The 19,246-nt window shown below is 29.1% G+C and overlaps 1 protein-coding gene and 1 long non-coding RNA gene across 5 annotated transcripts in view; both read right to left on the reverse strand.

The window, feature by feature from the left end:
* Positions 1 to 19,246, reverse strand: part of LOC126734538 (uncharacterized) — a 303,120-nt gene that overhangs the window by 93,613 nt on the left and 190,261 nt on the right. The gene's annotated exons all lie outside the window — the stretch shown is intronic.
* Positions 8,289 to 11,335, reverse strand: LOC126734540 (uncharacterized). Its single transcript, XR_007660076.1, has 2 exons — positions 8,780 to 11,335; positions 8,289 to 8,717 (listed from the first exon to the last, which is right to left on the reverse strand). It is a non-coding gene; the product is annotated as an uncharacterized LOC126734540 (long non-coding RNA).

A 19,246-nucleotide genomic window follows, 5' to 3' on the forward strand; every position in this document is an offset into this window, starting at 1 on the left:
TAATTACTAAATCTATGTATCATTGGAGTGGATGGAATAATTTTTGAACTACTTTGGCGACATCAATCAACCCATTTTTTTCTTTTTCTCCCTCAATATTTTCATTATTTTTCTTTTTATTCTTCGTCTTTTCTTTCAGGCCTAATTTTAGTATCATCAATAAGGTATTTCTAGGTTACTGGCTTTGTTCTTCCTTTATTTTTTTCAAGCCTGATTTTACCAGGATCAAAGGAATGTCTAGAATAACGATATGTTGAATTAATTTTTTACTTTCAGGTATTTAAAGTCATATTTTGCATGAGTAGCATATTCATTCATTCCCTTTTCAAAAAGTTTAGGAATTTACTCAGGAAGGATCAATTCAACTGTTTTCAAGTTCTACAAGTACTTCAAGGCGAATTTTGCAATAATCAATTACTTTCTTCTTCTCCCTCTTTGTTTTTTCCTTTTTTAGAGGCTAATTTTTTTTTTCTAAAATTCACTTTTTCGTTTATTTTTGTACAAACTTAATTTGTTTCTTTCAAGGGTCATTTGGAGGTTACTGGTTTACTTCTTTTTTAAAAGAATCAATGCGATTGTTGTTTGCTTTTTCCTTCTTCTATTTTTATCTCTTTTTTCTATTCACTTCTTTAAAATCTCTGCCTGGTATTTAAAGATTTCTGGATATATTAAGTTATATCTTACTTCCAGGCATTTGAAGTCATATTTTGCAAGAGTAACATCTTTATTTGTTCTTTTTTCAAAGGAATTTACTGCGGAAGAATCAATTCAATTGTTTTTTCTTCTTCTTCCACTGTTTTTTTAGAGGCTAAATTTTTTAATTAAATTTATTATTTTTCTTCTCTCTTTTTAATTTTTTTATTTTTTTTTAATTGATTAAATTAAAGTTATATGTCATTTGGAGTGCCTGGAGTAATTTTAAAAATAACTGTAAAAACCTGAATTAATTCAGTTTTCTTCCTCTCCTTCTATTTTTCTTCGAAGCTAATTTCTTTAATTATTTTTTTTCTTTTTTTTTTATTAACTTTATTCTTATTAAAGTTATGTATGATTTGGAGTACCTGAAATAATTTTTAAACTACTATAAGGTTCTGGATCAACCCATTTTTTTTCTTTTTTCGCCCTAATTTTTTCCTTTATTTCCCTTTTTATTCTTCTTCTTGTCTTTTAATTTTAGAATCATTAATACGAAATTTCTAGGTTACTGGCTTTCTTCTTCCTTTATTTTTTATAAGTCTAATTTAACTAGGATCAAAGGATCATCTGGAATGTCTGAAATAACGATATGTTGAATTAATTTTTTATTTCCAGGCATTTAAAGTCATATTTTTGCATGAGTAGCAATCTTCATTCGTCCCAAACGTTTAACAACGTTTTCAAAAAGTCTTGGAATTTTCTCCGGAAGGATCAATTTAATAATTTTTATCTTCTACAAGTACTTAAGGCAAATTTTGAAATAATCAACTGCTTTCTTCTTCTCCCTCTTTGTTCCGGTTTTTCCTTTTTAGAGGATAATTTCTTCTTTTTTCTACAATTCTCTTTTTCGTTAATTTTTATACAAACTTAATTTCGTTTCTCTTAAGGGTCATCCGAATTGCCTGAAATTATTTACAAAATATTTTAAGGACCTGAATCAATTCAATTGTTTGTTTTCTTCTCCTCTCTCATTCTTTCCTTTGTTTTTTTTAAATCTTTCAAGCCTAACAACTTAAGTACCATCAAGAGATTATTTGGAAGTCACTGGTCTACTTCTTCTTTTAAGGAGTCACTGCGACTGTTCTCTTCTTCTTTATTTCTTGATCTTTTTCTATTTTTTTCTTCTTCATGAATTTTTTTTTCAATTAAATACATTATTTTTCTTCTCCCATTTTTAATTTGTTTTCTCTGTTTCTTTTCCTTACAAATTAATTTTATATTTTCAATAATTTGGAGTGCATTTTTGGATTTTTATCAACCTGGAATAAAAATTCTTTTTGATCCACATTATGTCTATTTTGACTGCTTTGCCTCCCATTTGAATACAATTCCGAATAATGTCGAAAAGCCTTTAAGCCCGTAATTTTCGTGAGCCGTATATGCTCAAGAAAATTACTTCGCATTGGCGAATTAGAATAAAATTGATGTCTGAACATTTTAAACTAAAGTGATAAATTAACAGTGAAAACTGGAAGTAACATTAAAACAATAAGTAAAAATAAATAATAATAATTAAGCGAATTAACAATAAGGACAATAAGGATGTGTGACTTTAATTTTTTAGAACCACTCATCAAAGTAACTGACAAGAATATAAACGCTGACAGTGGCAATGACACTTATAATAATTTCTTATCAAATAATTTACTTAATAAATATTTTAACCTGAAAAAAATATAAATATAAAAGACTGAACGGAAGCGAGATTTTTGATGTATATTTTTTTATGCAAAAATGTATATTTGTAATAAAATAAATAATGCCTACAAAAGTTATGAAATTTAAAAAAATTAAAATATTACTGGTGGCGTGAGACATAATTTCAAAAAAGGTTAATTTTAATATAAAAGAAAACGATTTTCTAAATATTCATAAAAATGACAAAATGAATGCAAATTAATGGCCAAATTTCAAAAAAATTACATCAGAGTTTATCACCCTGTATCTTGGTTGTCTTTGACTTTCGGACTAGGAACATTTAAGTTAACCAAATTTTTTTTTAAAGGAATCTTCTGTTTAATTAGTTACCGTTATTTATAGAGCTTACTTCTACTGCCTGGAAATACTTATTCATAAGATATAACAAAATAAGTAAAAAATGTCTTGTTTCGTCTCTATGGTGTACAACCCGTTCTTCAAGACAAATAAGTAGTTAAGTTGTGTTTATAACTGAAAAATATTAAAAATAATTCTGGTTGCCTTAAAAAAACATTGAACTCTTTTAGAACATGATGATCAAGCACGCACATCAATTTCTGTTACAAAAGCAAAACAGCAGATAGGATCATATAACCCTAAGTCAACTGAATATTATCTCATGTGTATAAATTCACACAATTTATAACCTAATATTGACCTTTTTAATTAGTTTATCCTTGATAATCTTAACGAAAACTTGTAATTCCAAGAAAAGTATCCCCGAGACAACCTTGGTCAGTGATCTACTATAGAGTTTTCGGTTGCTGACTCAAGAGAGAAAAAAACAGAACCCGAGCTGCCTGATGCGGTGCCCGTTTGTCGGCGGTATCTAATCTAACATCTCTTTCTTCTCGGTGGTCAAGAACGTCTCGAAGGTTCATACACCTTTTTAAAAACGGTTCAATGGTATTATGGAGGCCAGGTTCATGGGAACGACGTGATACTTAAGACGTTTTGCAGACGTAGCATGCATGGAAATATTTGTAATTTAATAAAGCTAAGTCAATAATGAAGTTTATTAGTTTTAGTTATTTGAATTTGAACGGTTTATTTTTATCTAATTAATCATATTAACGGGGAATTTTAGTTCTGAAGAAGCTGCCTTGGTAGTTGGATATTGGTTCATTAAAGACTAGAGTAGAATACCTTGACCAAAAACTTCCTGGCCGTCCAGGTTGGGAGTTTTGACAATATTACATAGAAAAGCTGTTATTATTCCAGCACCATAACTCGGAACTCGGATCAAATTAGATGGAAGGACTTCGGCGACGAAATAAGAAAATGATATAAAATATCTTTAATTCTCTTTTAAAAACTAGAAAATAACAAGGAGAAATCCAAAACTTTGTATTTATGTATATTGATTGGCAAATGATTTTTTAAATGAATCAGTTCTATGAACAGGTATTGCTAGAGAGTGTAATCTGTGGACATAAATACTATGAACATCTATTTGTTATGTTATCTTTTAGTAAAGATAGTGGGAGGCATTTATCTTCTTTTATCCAGGCTATCCAAAAAAGGTCTATATGATTAGAAAAATTGAAGTGCGGTAAGTCACCGCCTTGGTTTCCTGGGATAAATAGCAAATATCATCTATGGGAGTAATTAAGTTTAAGCATTGAATAGACCCCTTTTGAGCTTAGGTTAATATTATCCTTAAATTTTAATTTACAATTTTTAATTTAGGTAACAAGTTTGATTTGTATAGTATTCTGTAGTTGACATCTTGCAGCTTCATTGCAAAAAAGATAAGCTGCATATTTTTCTTTTTAATACATTATTTAATTTTTAATATATGATCATCTAAGGCTTTTAGAAACATATTTTAATCGCTGTTAACTCAACAATAGTTGCCAACAAGCCCGGTTTATAGGATATGCAAATTTGACTGGCGTCTGCATAGAGATGATATTTGCAATATTTTCGGCCCTTCGCAATATAACATGTATATAAGCTGTAAAGAGGAGGCCAAATATGCTAAATTGAGGAACTTCAAATTTGACAACCAAAACATTTGATTTCTCACTCTTAACAAACACAATGTCTTCTGTCTGATAAAAAAAAGATGATATTAACAAGTATGCAAAGTCCCCAAAAACCAATAGACTTCAAAATAGCGACAATAATATAATGATTAGTCATTCCACAGGCTTTGGAATAATCTAATAGTACTAAGAAAGTGGACATCACCAGAATCTTAAGAAGTCACCACAATAACAAATATGTCAGACAGTTGAGTTAATCAGCTGTAAAAAGCTCTAAGCTCTGACTGTTTAGGGGTTATAATATTAAATTATAGTAGACATAATTACTATTTGAATCTCCGTTACTTTCTCCAAAATTTTTGAGAGGGTAGCTAAGATTGATATTGACCTGTGATGATTGACTTCAGTAGGATTATTATTTCTGCAAAATTCCAGTCTTGATTTTTGTATGCAAATATTAATGATATGAGTTATGAGGGCAATTATGAATGGACAACACAAAGAAAAGAGTGTTATGTTTAAATTATTAGCTCCAAAGGATTTAGATTTAATATTAAAAATAATTTTGTAAATTAGATCTTTATCATTTTCATTAAAATAAAAAGTTTCAATATTCAATAAATTATATTTCCGTTTATTAAACCTGTGTTTTATGTTGTCCAGTGCCAGTGTAGGTTTAATAGAAGAGGTCACAGTTTACGATCTTGAGACCTTCACTCTTCCTATGTCAAACTCTTTTGATGTTTAATGTTCGACTTGAACACAGTATTGAGATAAGTTTACCATGTTGGAATCAAAGGCCTTTTTGATCTCTATGAAACATGCACCTGTCGGATTTGTTATACGTCCACCTATGTCCGAAAAAACCCGAAGGCTTGGAAAATGGAAAGCAACTTCATTTTTTCTGGTTATATTTAGATTTATAATTCAACGTTTACTTATCCTTAAAGGCACCATATCGCATTTTTCGTCTTTTAAAAAGTAATGAAAAATTCTTTAAAAATGGAAATATTCTTGATATCTTCTTGAAATATATGAATACTGGATTATTCCTTACATAATGTTTTAAAGGTTCAGTTTTAACTTTTTTTTTAAAGAGATATATTGACTTTTATTTGTTTTTAAATTAAAAAAAACAACATTTTGTAAAACCTATTTTATTAGATTTTTTCTGGCTTTTTTTAAAACAGCGTTCATAACATACTGATGGATTCGAATTTACTATCCGATATTTCGTTCCTCTATAATCTTTTTTTGTTTTTCCGGAAAATTAAATTTAAATTAATGTGGATCACGGATTTTGCTGTTTATTACTTGAGGTGTATTCTTCCAAGTATACTTCTAGTCAGTTAGCTAATTAAATTAAACATTTATTCTCTTTCTTGTCCTACATATAATTATAGGTGACTCCAACTTGCTGAGGTCTTTATGTTGTTCTGAAGAGAATAGTAATTATTTCAATAATTTTCTTTTCAAACAACACTGGCAGCTTACTTTTGATAGATTGAATTTGGAGGGTAAGTTAACTTATTTTTCCAATACTTTTTACAGTATATTAGATGTGAGCTTCACCTATGTTGCAAAACGTAAGTGCTCCCAAAAGAATTCCAATTCATAGATAATACGAAGGAAGGAGTTAGGGCTTTTTAATGTTCAGCTAAAGTTTTTTAACAACATTCTATTGATGTCAATTTACAAAATCCAATTGACCATACATAATAAAAATATAGCCACTGCAAAAAACTTAAAGTTATAATTCGAAAAAAATATTAGATTCTTCCAATAAAAGTCGTGCTTCTTGTGATGCTATTAAAACCACCACTAACCATTTAAATCACAGGTCAAATTAAGTTCCTGACCTAAACAGAGATGGTGGAGTAGCTATTACTGATAGTAAGAATATAGCAAATAAGTTTAATGACTTCTTTGTGGACTCAGCGGTAAAGCTTACAACTAATTATGATGCACTTACAACTATAAAAATGTCTGAGGGTTGATTATCTCACTCTATATCCTTTGCTATTATAACTAAGAGCGAAACAGCAGAACAAAAGTTCAATTTATTGGTTTAGGATGTTATACATATTCTTTCTCCATTAACCAATCTCACCAATTCATCTTTTCAATATGGATATTTTATGAAAAAATTAAAAAGAGCACTTATTATACCTCTACACAAAAATTACCAACATTTTTGATCGATAATTATAGACTATTGCCATATTATCTGTTCTCTTAATAATTTTTGAAAAACCTTATAAAAATAGACTTGTCGCATTTCTTGATACTTTTCTTAAGCCAGTTTGGTTTCAGGGCTGGACTCTTAATTACAGATACTATAATCTCCTTTTATAGCTCTATTTTAAGCAATTTAGATTTAAAATTAAAATGTGCTTTCTGTATTTTCTTTAATTTTACTGAAGCGTTTGATACTGCAAATCATACTATGTTTCGAAGTAAGAGTTTTCATTATGGTCCAAGAAGATCTGTTCAAATCGAATCCAGGCTGTAATGCTGAGGGCAAATGGTTGGATAACGGGAACTGGTGTTCCACAGTGTTCTTGGTCCTATTTTGTTCCCGATTTTTATTATTGACTTTTTTGGTTAGTGGCAGTTATACCACCTAATTATGCTGATGATACATCGGGAATTGTCTCAGGTTATATCTCTTTATATGCGAGTTAGGAAAAGCATAGTTTGCAGGTATCAAGAAAATGATTCTAGTCTTAACAGTTCAAAGACTAGTTTTATTCTTTTTACACCTGTTCGAGTTATCCAGGTTAAAAGCTTATTGCTCAGGGAGGGTAATATTCTAACTCAACAAAACTCATTTACATTTTTGGTAATTATTATTGATAAGCATTTATCCTGGATTGAGCATGTGGACTTAGTATGTTGCAAATTAGCTCTAATAGTTACTATGCAGTTTTCAGCTGAAAAATATTTACTCACTTAAGACCTTTTATTATGCTGCAGTACATTCTAGTTTGGCCTATGGTTGGTTTCCTTAAGGTAACTCTTACACTACTGAAAGGACATTAATTTGTCAAAAGCGCATTATCCGCACCATGTTTAGAATTCGTTATAGAGAGTTATGTCGAGAAACCTTTAGAAAGGAATAAATACCTACTATCATAAATATATATATCCTCCAATGTTCATGTAAGATACCATAGACAAATATGTTATGCACCGATTTTTTTTTCTAAATAGTATCGTTGCTTTGACAATGTCTTAGGGCCTGATGATGGCCTACAGCCGAAAGCGCTAGGCAGCAATTCCCAATTTATTTATTATAGGCTAAATAATACAAGTAGTGTATTTTATTTATTAAACAAACACTGCGTAAAACTGATACACTCAAATTCAGACAAATTTTATACACTTTTCACTCATTTGTCGCAGGTAGAGGATGGCCCTATGATTACCTCTCTGAGTATTTTTAACCTTTTGTCAAACCATGTTAAAAGTGCTAAAAGTCTTTCAATGTTTAAAAAGTCATTAAAAAATTGAGTCATTTTTCAAAAATTCAGATGCATTAAAATACGTCTATGGAAATAAATAAATAAACATATATAGACCATCAAAAAAGAAAATCCAGCACAACTAAGTATTCTAGTAGAACTCCCTTCACAGTCCAAATTCCATGATTCACATAGTCAAAAGCTTTCTGTAAATCACAAAAAAATTGCTGCAAAAACTCCCTTCTTATCGGTCTTAAAATAAACGTTATACAAGGAATCTTATGGGCTTGTATCCTTGCTTGTATTTGGATTGAGAGTCAAATTAAGCTTTATTTAAACCGAATTGAGAAAACTTGGCATTTAATACATTTTTGAAAGCTTAGATATTGGTGATAACATTGAAAAGTTCATAGACAATCATGCATGTAAGAAAACTCGATAATTAAATTAGAAAATTATATTAAAAATAATAAAACTGCGACGTTACGAACAACAAAAATACATGCTTTCCTAAAGAAAGGCAAAGAGCGAGTCCCTTCTAAATCAGTTCCGTCCCAAAAAGTAAACATCATAATCATACTAAAAAGTGTAAAAACACTAACGTAACCATAACTTAAATTCTAAAGAAAAATAACTCTTAGGTCACTAGTAATAAACTATAGCTATTAATTAACAAATAACTTATAATAAGTTATTGCCCCGCCGACATAAGTATCCCAAAGCATAAATATTGGGGCGACGATCTATGATGATGACCTAGCGTCGCGTCGTCATCACGTCGGTACTTCTTACAGCATATACATTGATATGAATGACCATTGTGGATCTTAATATGAAGAATACAAGTGGTCCAAGACATATTGTGTGACATCTATAAATTAAGTTGAAATTATGTTTTTTCTAAAAAGTGACAGATAGTGCCCAAAAATTTACCTTTAACCTATTTTTATACTTTGTTGTTTATCTCAGACTAAAATTTCGTAGATCTTAACAAGAAATGATACTCTTGACTAAAAATTAACAAAAATAAAGTAAATAACTTGTTGATTGATAAGTAAAAAGAAAAAGAAACTCGAAAATGAACAAACCGTATAAAACCAATTGTACCTTTTAACAAAGAAACCCATTTTTACTATACACGCAAAGAAAAACCAGGAAACGTCAATAAATAAATAACGGCCATACTTATCGCGATCATCTAAAAAAAAATTGACCATATAACGCTTACATACGTCATCGAGACCTCCAAAATATTAAAACAACTGCAATCGCGTTTTTTGCCTTTGACGTGCCGTCATAAAAACAAACGAGAAAACAAAGACGATCCTCTTTTGCCAAGTTCATTAAAATTTACGAGAGTATAATACTTTTATCTTTTGTTTTAACACTTAACTCACATTTAAAAGATCGTATACGTTCGTGGAAGTTCTTTAAGCGTTTATCGTTGGCTCGTGGAGAGTTTTTAATTGTTATTAAATTTAATATTGCAAGTTGTATAATATCCTGATCGATAAAAATGGGTGTGTAGATAAGTGGTATTTGCATGTTATCTAAGAGCACACAGAACAAGATCAATAGATAATTTCACATACAGCAGATATCGATATATTAAAATATTACGTTCCGGGAATATGATCCAAAAATATTACTCTGGATTAGTTAGTAAATATTTGCTATAGTGTGCTAAAAATTGCCCTTATTAAGGTTGTATACATCCCAGACTCTTTTGAATTTCGGGTCTTTTTAATATAAAGGGATCAACGGCCATGTTCATTGTAAACCAGTATTTCAATACAGTCTAGACAACATCAAGTAAAAAAGAAATTATGAATGGAGGTTATGAGTTGCTTCCTGGTTGGCCCCTGATAAAATGCAGAAGGTTACATAACCGGTAACGAAAAGGAAATGTATTGTTTGTTTGATGGATTCTTGAATTTTGTTTAGTAGCATAATATAAAAAACTACTCAAGGTAATTAAGATTAAAAATTTTGCAAAAAAGTGATATTTAAATATTGTTGATGAAAAACACTTAAAATAGCTGATTCAACAGTAAATCAACATTTGGTATTTGAGACTCTTCCTTATATAAAATTAGCTAGTCTAGGCATTTTATTAGGAATATTATTGATTATTTCTTGCAAGATATTCAGGATAATATATTTTTTAAATAACATATAAAGGAACAGAAAAATAATAATTTATAAAAAATACAACTAATAAAAATTTTCTGGAAATGGATTCTTAAGATTAAGAATCATAAATCACAGAAAATCCTAAAAATCACAATTCAGGAGATGCAAAAGGTGATTTTTGAAATGAAAAACAACAAATCCGGTGAAGAAGATGAAGTGGTCATCGAAGCTCTTAAATTAGATGATAAAAAGCTATTGCAGAACCTAATAGTTCTGTTTAGTGAGTGTCCAATACAAGGCAAAATATCACAACAATGGAACAAGGCAACCATTACCCTATTGCATAAAAAGGTGATATAACCCATCTTGCATATTACTGTCCGGTCAGTCTGGTGTCTCATATATACAAGTTATTTACTCGAATCCTCGCGAATAGATTAAAAGCAAAACTGGACCTTTAACAGCTAAGGAACAGGCTGGATGTTAAGCAATCATTTATAAGTCCTAAGAAATCTTATAGACAAGTCCATTGAATACAAAAAACTACTTGTCCTAATATTCGTGGACATTTTTTGTAAAAAGCCTATGACACTATAAACCAGGAACAGAAGTTAAAGCTACTCTTCGATTACTATACTACTCATCGATATAGCAATCGATATTTACAGATAACGTAAAACTGCAGGAGACAACAAATAAATTCAACATAAATAGGAGTTTGCCCGAGGGATACTATTTCGCTAAAACTGTTTACGACCCTGAGTAAGTATATCTTGAAATCTGTAAATTTGGAAAATCTAGAGTAAGCCTAACATATTTGGGATTTTCAGATTACACAGTGTTAATATCAGATCGCCTTGATCATATCATGCACAACAGATAAACTTTGCTTTCCATAAGGTCGTACTAAAGATGACTTGCCTTGTACTCGGTGAAAGAGTATACATATATAGATGGCATCTAAGTAGAAGAAACTACCTCATTGAAGTATCTAGTCCACGAAATCCGTTTATGTCCATTTGGAAGCTTAAGGCACAAATTAAAGTAAAATTTACCAATTTATCTTAATAGCAAGGTTTTAAACCAATGTATTCTGCCTGTCCTAACTTATAATGCAATGGAAAGACCAATGCTGGCCCTTAGAGATCACAACACTGAGCTACGTAGAAGAGCCAGAGTAATTGACACAGTAGAAAGAGTAACAATCCTAAAATGGAATTGGATTGGACACATTGCAAGAATGTGCGACAGTGGACGACCACCAACTAGATGGTCGAATGACAGTAAACGGATTTATACAAATTGGATACAGGAGGCACAACATAGAAGCAGTAGACGAATATGCAGGAAATAAAAACATATATTTTAATGGACGTATTATTTAAAAAAAAACTCCAATATAAATTGCGACAACTAAATGATATATGATTGAAACGTTATGATTAAGTATTCGTGAGCAGCTATGTTACCCTTTGAATGTATATATACAATGCTTTTGTAAATATATGTTATTGAGACTATTAATCCGAAAAATGCAGTATAAGTACATCATTCTTACATTAAGACTAACATCCTTGAATTAAATATTTTAAGATTGCAAATTAAGTAATAAATAACTAATGTCTTTTTTAACCTCTGATAATATAAATACGAGACACAGACACTAACAAGCTTACAGATTAACTTATCTGAGTATAAGAAGTTCTTCAAACGGTATTTTTTAAATATTTCGCTTATTATTAAGTGACTTTCTAGGTTCGATTCAAAGAAAATAAACTGAAGCATCATTCAAATCAGTTCAACGTTTTTAGCCTTAAAATTTTATCCTGATATAGGGTTCTATACCCTTATTTAATTTTATATTTTATCGTTTGTTTAAAAGTATATTTAATTATGACAAGTATAAATATGAGATTAAAAAAATTTTATGAAAGACTTAAATTGCTTGATTCAACTGTATATCAATAGTCAGTTAATGAGAAATATTGTTATCAAGTTATATTATGAGACATATTATGAAAAATATAATAGAAATCAAAGAATATCAAATACTTGAATAATAAAAAATTACTTACTTTAACAATAAATCAATACTAGGTATTTGAGCATCTTTTCCATAATAGAGAATAAACTCGTCTAGACATACCAATAAGAGCATATTTTATTATTTCCTGCAAGAAATTCCTTCTTTAGCTTTTTTTTAAATAACAGTGATATTGTAATAAAAAAAAATATTAATCAATATTAAACAATATTAAAAAAAAAGTGGCAGAATTTAAAATACTTGAAAAATTAAAAGTTACCTAATCCAATAATAATTTAGCATTTATTTAAGCCTTTTCTTCTTAGTACAGAATTAGTTTGTTTTAAGATATCAATAATCAAGAATAAAAAAAATATTAAGAAATTCCATATAAAATATTTGAAAAGTTAAAATTTACTGACTTTAATTCATTGTTAAAATCAATACTACGTATTTGAATATCATTTCCTTGATATCGTATTAACTTGTCCAGGTACACCAATAGAAACAATATTGATTATTTATATTTTATGATATTTATATGTATATTTAAATAGGGTTGCTCAAAAACTTAAAATGCTTGATTTAACAGAAAATCAATAAGTAGTATATGAAACTTTTATATATGTGTTTTCATATTAATAATCAAAAATAAATCAGTTTTTTAATGAATATTAAGAAAGAGTAAAAAAATCAAGAATTTATAACACTTGTCTAGGTAAAATATTTAGAAAAATAAAATACTCACTTTAAAAATGAATCAATACTAAGTATTTAAGAATCTTTTTTTAATATAGAATTAACTCGCCTAGGTACACCAATATAAACATTATTAATTATTATAGCTTTTTTATTAAATAACAGTGACATATTGTTACTAAAAAAAATACAGGTTGTTTCACAACTTATCCGAAAAATTTTAACCACATATGCGCTGTTACGAAACAAGTTGATTTCTCAAAAAAAAATGTAATAAAAGTCTTACAGATATCGAGATAATAAGATAATACAGTTTAATAGTTCACTTACTTACAAAATCTGTTCAAAATTGTTTCCATTGACTCTAATGCAAGCTTGGGCACGTTTAAACCAATTTTGGCGCACTAATTCAAATACACCTCCTTCCTGCTGTTCCTGAAGTCTCAAATTATCGGCAACCACTGTGATTCGGTCACGCAATTCTTCAATATTGTGAACTGGAGTACGGTATACCTTGTTTTTCAAGTGTCCCCATAAAAGGAAGTCCAGGGGATTTAGGTCGGGAGACCGTGGAGGCCATGCAATTGGTCCACCTCTTCCGATCCAGCGTATCTGGTGTACATGATTCAAAAAATCACGAACTTCTAAACGAAAATGCGGAGGTGCCCCATCGTGCATAAACCACATCCATGCTCGGACCGCCAATGGCACATTTTCAAGAAGAACCGACAAATAATTCTGAAGAAATTCCAAACACTGGTGACCATCCATCCGATCTGGCAATATGAACGGTTCAATAAGACCAAACGTGTGTATTATGTAGATTGGTTATACCATTACGAGTAATAATAGCTTCATCGGTGGCCAAAATATCAGCTGTAAAACGCGCATTACGAGCATTTTTTTGCAAAAACCACTCACAAAATGTTACTCTTAGGGGATAGTCTGTAGTCCACGTCCAGAGAGTCCAGGCGTTGCTACGACTCTCTGGACGTGATAAGGGTACAGTTGGGCCTCATGTAATATGCGCCACGCTGTTGCATGTGATACTTCTGGGATCTGTTGGGCTAACCTCCTTGTACTTATTCCTGCATTTTCTTCCACAATACCCAAAATTTCTTCTTCGGCATTTAAAACGCGTTGTGGGCGAACCCGACCCCCATCTACTCCACGTCTGGGGCGCAAATCTCCAGTTGCACCGGCACGTAAAACAATTAAACTAAATCTTTCGTGATGTGGTATGTGCCTGATATGGTATATTCGGAAGTCGGTGTGCATACAAACGAGACGCCGCTAGCGAATTTTGCCTTGCTTCTCCGTACGCTAAAACAATGTCCACTAACTCCTCATTAGTGTACACATGTGCCATTTTTATTAATAAATAACTAAAAATTAAACTCGCAAAATAAATTCACATAAATCGACCGTTCTTCATTCTGATCACCCACGTTAGAGACTTTGTTTTCATCAGTTGTTTGATACAACATTTGCTACAATAAATTATTAATGCGTATTCTAATATCACGACGATGAACGCAAAATACAGATATTTATTTTTCAATTTATTATTGAAACATAGGTTTATAACTTAATTTTTGTAGGACTTTTATTAAATTTTTTTTTAAAAATCAACTTGTTTCGTAACAGCGCATATGTGGTTAAAATTTTTCGGATAAGTTGTGAAACACCCTGTATATATTTAAATATTGTTAATGAAAAAACTAAAATGCTTGATTCAACTGTAAATCAATACTTACCTTTTAAGCTTGTAAAGTTATTCGTCTAATCAAATCAATAATTGGTAATGATTGGTAATTGTTAAAAACAAAGTTAAAAATTTGATTTAAAAAATTTAAATTTACCCATTTTGACAATAAATCAATACTAAATATTTAAACATCTTTTCTTAAATATAAAATTAAGGCATCTGGGCACACCAATAAGAACATTATTGATTAATTCCTGCAAGAAATTTCTTACGTAGATTTTTTTATAAATAACAGAAGATATTATTAAAGAAAAAGACATTAATAATAAAAAAATATAAATACAAAAAACAAAATAATTAAAAATAATGTATACTTATAAATATTATTAAGCTAGAATAAAAAAAACATCAAGAATTTAAAATATTTGTCTAGACAAAATATTTGGACAAATGAAATTTACCTACTTTAACAATGAATCAATATTAAGCATTTGAGCATCTTTTTTCTTAATATAGAATAAACTCGTCTAATGATGGTAGATATTAAGCAAAAATTAAAAAAAAAATAAACTGAATTTAAAACATTTGAAAAATTAAAAGTTACAATGATAATTTACTATTTGTTATTTGAGCTCCTCATAGCAATCCTTAGTAAAATATCCACTCGTCTAGGCATTCCAATAATAAAAAATAATTAATGCCAATAATCAAGAATATAAAAAATATGACAAAATTCCATTTAAAACGCTTGAAAAAATAAAATTTATTTACTTTAACAGTGAATCAATTCCAAGTATTTAAGCATATTCTGCTTAATATAAAACATGTTTAAGCATACCAACAAGAACATTTGATTTTTTTCTTTAGGATGGTCTCCCTACTATGCTTTTTTTAGACAACAAGTACGATATATTAACAGAAAATAATAATATATAAAAAACAATAAAAAGTCGCAAAAACAATAATATAAAAAGAAGAATTATGTACGTAAAGTATTATTTACAAAATTTCGATTTATTTAAATAAAAAACAAATTTAAAGGTTTTCCTTTTTTGTCCTAAACATTTCCATGTTCATTTTTTTTTTTTTATTAAATTTCTCAAAAAATTATTGAATAAATTCGTCCATTTCGCTTTAAGAGATAATATTTTTTTTTTACTTGTTACCAACCAGCTATATGATAACACTGATTCACTGTTGGATTTCCGATCAGATTGATGATGCTCATTTCTGAGCGAAACATGTAACCATTTTAAAAATGTAATTTTATTATAAGACTGTCAAGACCGAGACTTTGTGTTTTTTCGCCTATTTAGAATAAAAAAATCATGTTGCTTTTCAAAAAACACATATCAAAAAATCATTAATTTTTGTGTGCGTTTTTCAACACTATGAAACCCAAAAAATTGCCATTGCTAGATACAATTGTCTACCTCAGACCTAACGGTCGACATAGAACGATGCTAACGATCTGCAAAATTCAAATTTTTCTTACAGAATTTTCATTTCATATGATTTATTTGGTAACTTTTTAATCACAACTGAAAAATAAATTCTCAATATCATAAGTTTTTCTCTCTTAAAAAAAACCGTTACGTCACTTTCTTAATTTTCTCATCGCATCAGATCTATATTTCTATCAAAACAGTTTTGTTGCTAAGTGAACGTGCAATTCACGATCGGCATAATTAATTAAAAACAATTTTGCAACATTGATTTGAAACGGTTAAGCCGCCAATCTCGCGAAATAATTGATGACATTCTTCTACATGGGGTCAAATTGTAATTTTTTTTTTGAACCGTTATATCAACTGTATATTGCGGCGGTTAGGTTAAGTAATCAAGTTAAGATTGTGATGTTATTGAACCAGTATCTTCGGCGAATAAGTTTTTATTATTTTTAACGGAAAAATAGTATAATTATTTTAAAATGGCAATAAATTGAGTTATAGTTATGTTGGTTTTTTTGGGATTTTGCAAAACAACATTATCTATTTTTGGTTTGGTTGCCACAAGGATATTACACACATTGTGCAACGTTTTTTAAAATACATAAATAATTAAATTTTATGTATTAAATTTAATAATTGCTTATTGTTATTATCGTATATGTAAAGCGGTTTTGTTAATATATTTTTAATGGCAATATTATAATAATTGCATATGTCGATTTTTTTTAGTTTTTACCGCAATTTATTTGAAAAAATGTATTGGTTTTTAGAACTTACGTAATAGTATTCAATCAATGGCTATTTTATATTTAGAAATGTGTTAAAAATGTCTTGGAAAATATTAAATACGACGAAATTTACGTAATAATGATTAAAAAGTTTTATTAATACTTATTCTCAGGCTTCCTGTCTATGACTATTTTCTATGGAGAAAAGTCATTGACTTTTAAATGTTGGTTAAAACTGGTCCATTTTTTAATTTAAAACCCTTTTCGCTAAAAAATTTAACAAGAGTTTAAGAAAATCTAACAAAAATCACTTTACGAAAAATGACATATTTTCATTAAAATTGAAAGTTACAGACTCCTTGGCTTAAAATGCTGTCGACATAATGATTATAAAAGAACCTTTATTACCTTTTAATTTCTGGTTAAAATCGGGCCATTTTATAGTTTTTATCTAATTCTTCTTAAAAGTTTTTAAATTGAAAAATTTAACCTAATTTAATAAATACGATTTTCAGAAAATAAACGTGAAACTCATAGAGGATCAAAACTACGAGGAAAAAAATTAATTTTAAAATAATTTAACAAAATAAAAATGACAAAACCATTAACCAAGTCCTCTCATAATATGTTCTGAGGCAAAATTAAAATTACGAAATTGCCATTATCACTGCAATTGCATATACAGTGAGATGTAATATTCCCAAGGCTAAATATAAGCTGTAATTCTTAGTTTCAATTACACGTGTTCCCTTTGAGAAACATGCACACGCCGTCATATATAATAAATGATTTCTATGCTAAATGTTTTCCATTTAGATGATCATTATTATTAAACACGCAATAGTTACTTGAAAACCATAGAAAGTAAAAACTAACGTGATGGTATATACGATCACGCCCGTTTAGCGTGACATTTTGCACTTTTATATAACGGGAACTTAATACATAATCGAAGAACCATGCATAACGTGGGTACCGCTCGTTACTTTTACTTTCGTTGAATAATGGCCGTTTTTGGCCTAGGTTAACTGCAAAACGGTTCTTTTATGGTATTTAGGTGAGATCTTTCTTATAATGTTACTACTGTTAATCAACCAGAATCGGGATTTTGCATTTAATACCATCGTTTTCTCTTAGAAGAAAATTATTGACGCTCACAAGAATAATAAAAAAAGTAGAAAAATAAATAACTCATAGAAAGATTTCCATAAATTTTCATTCATGTTTCATTCACTTTTACGCAAAATATTTAAAAAATTTCATAAATAAATAAGCTTTCTTATTTACAGGTAACCAAATAGTTACTTTAAATATTTATAATGGGCATTTATTTACTGCCAGGGATAAAAATTGGTTGGATCTGTTTAAGATCGTTTAAAATTATGAAAGTTTGAAGTTCGCGAAAATGTTTATTATTTGCCTCGGGTTTCAGATAAATGTTTTTTAATGTAGAAGATTGATTAGAAATATTTAATGAATGGAAAAGTAAACTGACGTTAATTATGTTGGCAGAGTCTCATTTTTGTTTGATTTTATGAACAAATAAACATTTTAGAAGAAAAAACTTTTTAAATGGAGATGAATTAATAAAATTTGAAAGTTTTCAATCCTATTGGGCGATCTTCGGAGCCAATCTTATTACAAGGATAATTTAAATGGGGTTAAATTAATAAAATTTTCAATGAAAACTGTTTCAACCCCACTTAAAGCGAATTCTTCAAAATTGGATTTTGAGGTAACCTTGTCTGCGTAAAAATAAAACTCTAAAATTAAGACATCCATTACCCCCAGTTTATTTTTCTTTTAGGCAAATATTGCCAATCAATCGGCTGTATGGCCAAACATTCACCTGAATTCTTGCGCAAATAATAAACATTTTCGCAATTTTTAAACATTCATATTTTCGATAATCCTAACCAGATCCAAGTATTTTCTAGAAGATAAAAAGCTTGACGTAAATAATGTTTACTTCTGAAGATTTAAATAACAAATTTGATTTATCTGGCTAGTTGTTTTTCTTTAAGTAAGGCTGTTTTTTGCTTAGAAAATAGCCATTAATACCTAAATGTAGTAATGTTGAATATTATTTAACCAAAATTTTCTAAATATATTTCCTGTTAGAATTTTGTTAAAAAAATAGAAAATAGCTAAAGCTTTTTTTGAATTATAATGCCCGTAATTCTCAAAAAAGCTAAAGTTAATTAACGATTTGTATTTCGTAAATTAGCTACAATTATGAAAACTCCGCCATATTTAATACAAGCTCAGGACTCCACCTAACAATCTGAATGGAAAAATTTTAGTTTTTTTCATAATATTACTTATTTTAATTTATTCGAGTTTCTGTAAAACTCATCAGCCTAAAAGAGTTAAAGAAAAATATTTTTGGTCAAAGTTAATTAAGACCCTTTTTTGACAACCAAATGGAAGAAATTAAATTTTATAAAAATATTATTTATAAACTTTCCTAAATTCCTACTTATTTACATCCAAAACTGTTAGAAAAATTATATTAAAACTATAAAATGGCTAAATTTTAACCAAAAACTATAATGGTTATACAGGCCGTTAAAATAACCATAGGTTCGTTAATTCCACCATATTGTATATTTTTAAACCTTTCTCTCTCTTGTCTTTTTACACTCGAGAGAGTATGGT

Source organism: Anthonomus grandis, chromosome 3, assembly GCF_022605725.1.
Source record: "Anthonomus grandis grandis chromosome 3, icAntGran1.3, whole genome shotgun sequence".
Taxonomy (NCBI): domain Eukaryota; kingdom Metazoa; phylum Arthropoda; class Insecta; order Coleoptera; family Curculionidae; genus Anthonomus; species Anthonomus grandis.